The following is a 6,546-nucleotide window of genomic DNA, read 5'->3' on the forward strand; positions in this document are numbered from 1 at the left end:
GGACACGTTTATTACCTTAAGCTGAATCCGGACAATGATTAATGAAGTAAGAGGACTCAGAACACTCTCTCCTCTCCCACTTTTCACGTTTATGAGTGTGAAATAATACGTGACGTCTATTACTTATATCTGGCGTCTATTCATTTTTGCCATACAACTTAATTACAAAATGCTAATCATAAAGTTCTCAGAAATTCTACACTACTGAATGGATACATCATCTGGTACCGTATATTCCCATTTGATCCGCAACAAGTTCGGGAACATGAATATCTTTTGTCGAATGAACATGATCCGCCAGTACCTGGAAACGATTCCTCTTCTGTGTTATCAGACTCATCTTCAAACACGTCTCAATCGCCTTCAGAGACCTCAGTTAAACAGTTTATATCTTTTCCTGCTGTTGCTTCTTCCAAACCCACATGCCAAAGGCCAGGTGTTGCCAAAAGATTAAGTATCACGAATTGCAGTTTGTTTTAAACTGTCTCTTCAAACACAATCGAAGGTATTTATGAAAACAACTGTGGATTTTGTGGGAAGGATTATTATGCACCATCAATCATCCTGCAAATACGGTTCTTGTGTGTCCTGTACTGTGTGTAAGACCTAGTTTCAAGAAAGATGTGTGGAAGGTGATAAAGAACTATATTTTATCTGTGCACGATGTGTCTGAATTATGACTAGTGCTTCACGAAACTGGCATACGTCATTAACGCAAATCTTATATATAAAAGAGAACGTACAAATCCTTTGTTCCCTCACCACGCTAATACGGCTGAACCAATTTCTTTTATTTTTGGGGGGTTATTAGGATTTGGACCCTAGATGGTTTTTATCATATCACTTTAATTTTTAATTACCAGTGTCTTGAGATAATTGACCATTCAAGTGTCCATAACGTACAAATCCTTTGTTAGTTCATCATAGGTAAAAATAAACGTATTTATATGCAACCCGCATGACCGTGTCACTCGGCGGGTTAACATAAATGACAGGCGATATAATGTTAACATTTACTGCAATCTACTATGGTTTTACTTGAAAGCGAAAACTTCCGGGATGACCGCAGCGAAGCGGGGCGGGTTAACATAAATGACAGGCGATATAATGTTAAGATTTACTGCAATCTTCTATGGTTTTACTTGAAAGCGAAAAAGTAAAAATTATCTAAGTAACAAAGTTTATTGCGTTCCGGGGTGACCGCAGCGAAGCGGGGTGAACGCTGCTAGTTAATAAATAAATAAATACTTCCAATGCTAGTCTCAGTGCACACATATTATACATTTTACTAATAATCTAGTTGTTACTAGCAAAAAATAGTAGTACAATGCAGTTCTAAAGGAAACAAATGTGATTACTGTGTTTAATGATTAAACGCTATAGTGATAGTTACAATACTGTGCATTTATCTTACAATATCAACAGTAATTAGTATAGAAATAACTATGTTAGTAATTTGTATGTATTTATCACGTATTTGTATTTATATTGTATATTTATCATGTTAGAATGTTACTGTAGCAAGATAGTAAGCTAAAATATACCTGTCATGTATATATCTTTCTTCAAAGTTCAGTGTCCGGAAGCGCCATCCTACTGTCCGGATTCACCCTTCCAAATTTTCAAATCAACGATTTTGTCAACTTTCAGAAAATTATTTTTTATTTCTTAACATGCCATTCCAGGAAAACTATTTCAGTTGTACATGCATAGCAACATATCATTAAATAATATGACGAAGTATTTGGTATTTTCGTTTAGCGGGGTAGTAGTAAAAGAAAGAAACATCAGAACTGTCCGGATTCACCCAAACTTGTCCTACGTAATCAAATACTCCCGTGAGGTACTTTAAGCGTGTTACTTTGAAATGTAATTAAACTTTGCTTTTGACGTAATGTCTAGCCAAACCCGTTAAATGTACTCGACCGATTAGGGAGGGAAGGATATCTACCACAATCTGGTATTTCGTCCAGCATAATCATAGGTATTTTGCCATTACTGGTAGGTCATTTGCTGCAAACGGAGAAACTTGCATGCATCACGCTCTCCAGTTAACCTTTCGTCTTTACATAGAAATTTTCTGTTTTAATACCATCCATCAAACATAGACTCTTTTGCCGTCTCCCTGCTTTCCCCATCACTCGACCTTCCGGCACATCCCGCGTAATTTATTTCCTTTTCATAATTTTCTCTTCCTCGTTTTAATTACATCGATATTTTCTACTCTACTATTTCTAACACTTCTTCATTTTCTGTTCCACCCATCTAATTTTCTCTATTCTTCTCCAAAGCCAACATTTCGAAAGTCTCCAGTCTTTTCTTATCGCTTATGCACAATGCCTACTTTTCTTCCTGTAGAGTACAAAACTTCACCGAAACATTTTATGATTCCTTTTCTTAATTCTTTATTTAGTGAACAAGGGAGTTTTTTTCCCTCGTAAATGCGTCTTTCACTATTCCTTTCCTTGCTTTTATTTTACATTTGCACTTGATGTCGCCATTAATGTTAGGCCTACTACCCATGTATCAAAAACTAGTCAACTGTTCCACTTTCTCTGTTCCTACTTCTATATTTGATACGGACCGCTTCATTCCAGTCACCATTGCTTTCGTTTTTCTAATGTTTGTTTTCAACCCGTGTTCTTCGTAGCTTTTCCGCAAATATTATAACATCTTATTAAATGTATTTTCAGATACCACCAAGTACTATGTCATCTGTGCACTGTATACAGCTAAGAATTCTACCGAAATACTGTCGTCATTATACAGGCCCTTCTTCGCTCTAGATAGATAGGTAGTAAATAACGTTGACGAGAACCAACAATCCTGTTGAACTCCACTACAAGTTTCACTCTCTTCTGTCATTTCTTCCCCAATTATAATAGTGTGGTAAAAATCACAGTCAAAAAAAGTTATATATTTTTAAATATTTTTCATACAGGTTGAAAAACTAAAAATTTATTTATTTCTTTATGTTCATTGAGTTAGAAGAGACCAGAAGTTTCCACCTAACAGCAAAATTCTAAATATTATTTTATGCTACGTGACAACAAAAATAGGTTAAGAGGAATTTAACCACAGTTACACGATTGATATAAAAGACTGCCGTAAATTTGCTTCTGGGTCCAGTTGGTACAGTGGAGAGGCAAGGCAGTTGTTTTGAAGAATCTCCATCGTTCAAAACATAGAGATGAATCTCTCCTGCACATCAAAGGTTGGATCTTTTGGTCTCTTCTACTGAATAGTATTGTAAGTGACTACCCTTCTACTTATCCTATAATATGGATAAATGTTAAATTGTAATTTTCAATAGGAAATGTTCAAAATTCTTACCGTGTAATAGGAAATGTCTCCCATCTAATTCTCACTTTCATAAATATTCAATTAATTAGCTTTCACTTTTGTTACCACCATTAATTAGTTATTAATTTTGTAACTTCATTTAATTTGTCTTATCATGTTTCAATAAATCATTGTAAATATACTAGCAACCCTTTTTACATCATTTAAATATTCACATTTCCATAATTTAACTAAAGGTGTATCTTATTTAGCAGTGACAAGCATTTTGGTTAGCCAATGCTCTTGCCAAAATAATTGGTTTACATTTGCTAATAACGTTATGGCTAACGAACTTAAATATTACACCCCAAAAGAAAAGTACACCACAATAGCTTCTAATAAGCTCACACTAAGCAGGGCCGGCCTTAGATGGTGCGGGGCCCGATTGGGAACACTTTATCGAGCTTTATGTTTACAACTAACTTGCATCAGATCTGTAGAACCAACATATATAGCCTGCTGGCCTAGTGCTTATACCTATTTTCCTTTATAACGTTTTTCCATATGCAAAATGTTCTGGTGAAAACTCTCATCCTGTTCATTGCTTATAACAGCTAATTTTTCAGAGAAATAAGTCAAATGGAAATGCAGTGAATGAATTTTAAAATACATATTTCATCTTTGTGCCTCGCAATTTTTCAAGAAGGTTCTGTACCACTTTTTCGTAATTTTCTTCCCTTACAGGTAATCCTATCGATGTCGAAATCTAGTTTCTTGTCCAAACTTGGCAGAGAAGTGTGGAATATCAAGAAACGAGCGTAAACAAAATTTAAAGTGCTTCTGTTCATAAAGACGGCCACAGTAACCAAAAACCTGATTGATCAGAATAAGCAATAACAATGTGTTTCAAGTTTGAAAATTTCATTTTATTTGTAAAACGGGTAAAGGGATGAAAAACAAAAACACATTAACCGACACCAGGAGGAAGTAGACATCTATTTGAGGATATGCTTATCATGGCCGCCATCTTTAAGTCTGCCATCTTGTATCTCCCTCAACTTTTTTAAATAGGAAGAAAGTCATGCAATATATAAATTGGACTAGAATTTTATGAGAAATACAATGGTGAAGTCTATGTTTCCATAAGTTTATGTTTGTAAGAGATAATGAAAAGCACGTTGATGTGAATTCGTTAGTTCAAAGATTTCTTAACAGGTGTATCTTTTTGAAAAGAATTCAACTCAGGAAAACCTAAAATATCGTAGGTAACTACTTATGAAAGTTATAATCAGCTTGAAATCGTTATCGACTGCAGACAAAATGAAATGGTGATGATACGATCACAAACCTTTAAGGAAATGATGGAAGATGGATGACATTTTCCATTGGATTATTCGAGTTAGAAGACAAACCTTCATAAGCAGCCACATATTCAATACGCATTAGTATACATTCGGTTTTACTGACTTTTTTTTTTTTAATCCACGGGACTTTTCGCAGAAGAGGGCAAAATTTGTCCTCTGGTTTTGTATTTTTAATATAGCTATAATAGAAGAAAGGATATACAAAGAAGGTGTCACATTGAGGCTAATTTAATATTTGATATCATTTCGGTATTCATGGTAATATCACATGACATAATCAGTAAGAACGCCAGGAACTTTTACTTAGTGAGGTGTTCAAAATAAGAAAAAAGATGTGCTCCATGAATAATAATATACATTTTTACACAAACTCAAAGAAAACAAATTTTTTTACGGCCAGGGGTGTATGTGTGTGTGTGCTTAAGGAAATTTGGGTGAGTGTGGGGGTGTTGGGGTGTGCAGAATACTCCCTGGGGATAATATATATTTTACAACAAGTTGTAAACGTAAAAAAAAGAAACATAAAAAAACTACTGCAGCATTAAATTCAGAAAATATTGCTTATGCCCGAAAACTTAATACAAACTATTCATTTACTTGTTAGGGAGAGGTCATACCCTCCCTTGTGGAGTCCATGGATGTACCTGTATTGCAATATGTTGTTGTGTGTACTTGACAATCGAGAGTAGCAGAGCTATCTTAACAGTACCATAGTCACTTGGTTAGGGTTCGACGCGAGCAGAATAGCATGTATTAGGAGCAAAATATAGTCATAGAGACCACAACACACTTGTTTGCTCTGGGTCTAATATGCTGTTAAAATGGCACTGGAGAGTAGATTTGATCGGACATTAGAGTAGATGGCACTAGCGCGGAGCTCCCTTAGACGCGGGGCTCGATTGGGAGCAATCGGTCCAATCGGCTTAAGGCCTGCTCTGCGTGTAAGTTTCCTACGAGTTTTCGAGCCTTACATTGAAACTCAATCTTCTTTAAATCTCCAGTCAACAAAACCCAATTCACCAGAGCAAAGCCTTTTATAAATCAAGAAACACAGCATACACCTCATTTTCTTTTTCAATAAACCTTTCACCGATTAATCTTAATAAGCCACTTTCACCTCTTGTGTTCTTACTAATCCTAAAGCTAAATTGTTCCTCCTCAACTTCATTTGTCTTCTATACAGCCTTATGTGCAATATTTGAATCATAACTTTCGCTGCATGCTACTGTATATGAGACTAATAGTTCTGTAGTACTCACATTTCTCCGGGTTCAATTTATTGGTCAACGATATCATTATTGTCTCCAGCAAATTTTCTGGACACTCTTCCGTTTCACATATTTCGTCACAGAGTACATTGAATTTATTTTTACCCTTGTACCCCATCCCATAATCTTAAGAATTCAATTGGTATATTATCTGTTCCGGTTGTCTTTCCATTTATCATCCCAAATATGACATTGAAACTCATCCCGAAATATGTTGAACCCTTTATTATCCTCAACAACTATATTCTGTTTCACTGTCTAGGTTCGCAGTCTAATCTTACTCTCATACAAGGCCTCAACATATTCTTTCTATCTTTATTCCTCTTGCTGATGACTTTCCCATTCTTATTTCTGCTGGTGTCCTAATATTCTCTTCTTTCTTTCGAATTTCCATAGATTTTACATCTTTGTACATTTCCGCATATTTCCTAAATCATTCTAATTCTTCTATATCTCTTCATCTTCTTTCACAAAACTCTTCCTTTGCTCTGCAGCTCCTTATTTAACTTCCCGTACCTATTTTTGTCCTTTTCAGTATTAATCTGTTTACACTCTTCGCTTACGGTACCTCATTTCCTACAACTTTTATTCTGTGACCTACAATTTTTTAGCCATTTTCTATTCGCGGTCAC

Source organism: Thermobia domestica, chromosome 1 (genome assembly GCF_964235325.1).
Source record: "Thermobia domestica chromosome 1, izTheDome1.hap1.1, whole genome shotgun sequence".
Classification (NCBI taxonomy): Eukaryota; Metazoa; Arthropoda; class Insecta; order Zygentoma; family Lepismatidae; genus Thermobia; species Thermobia domestica.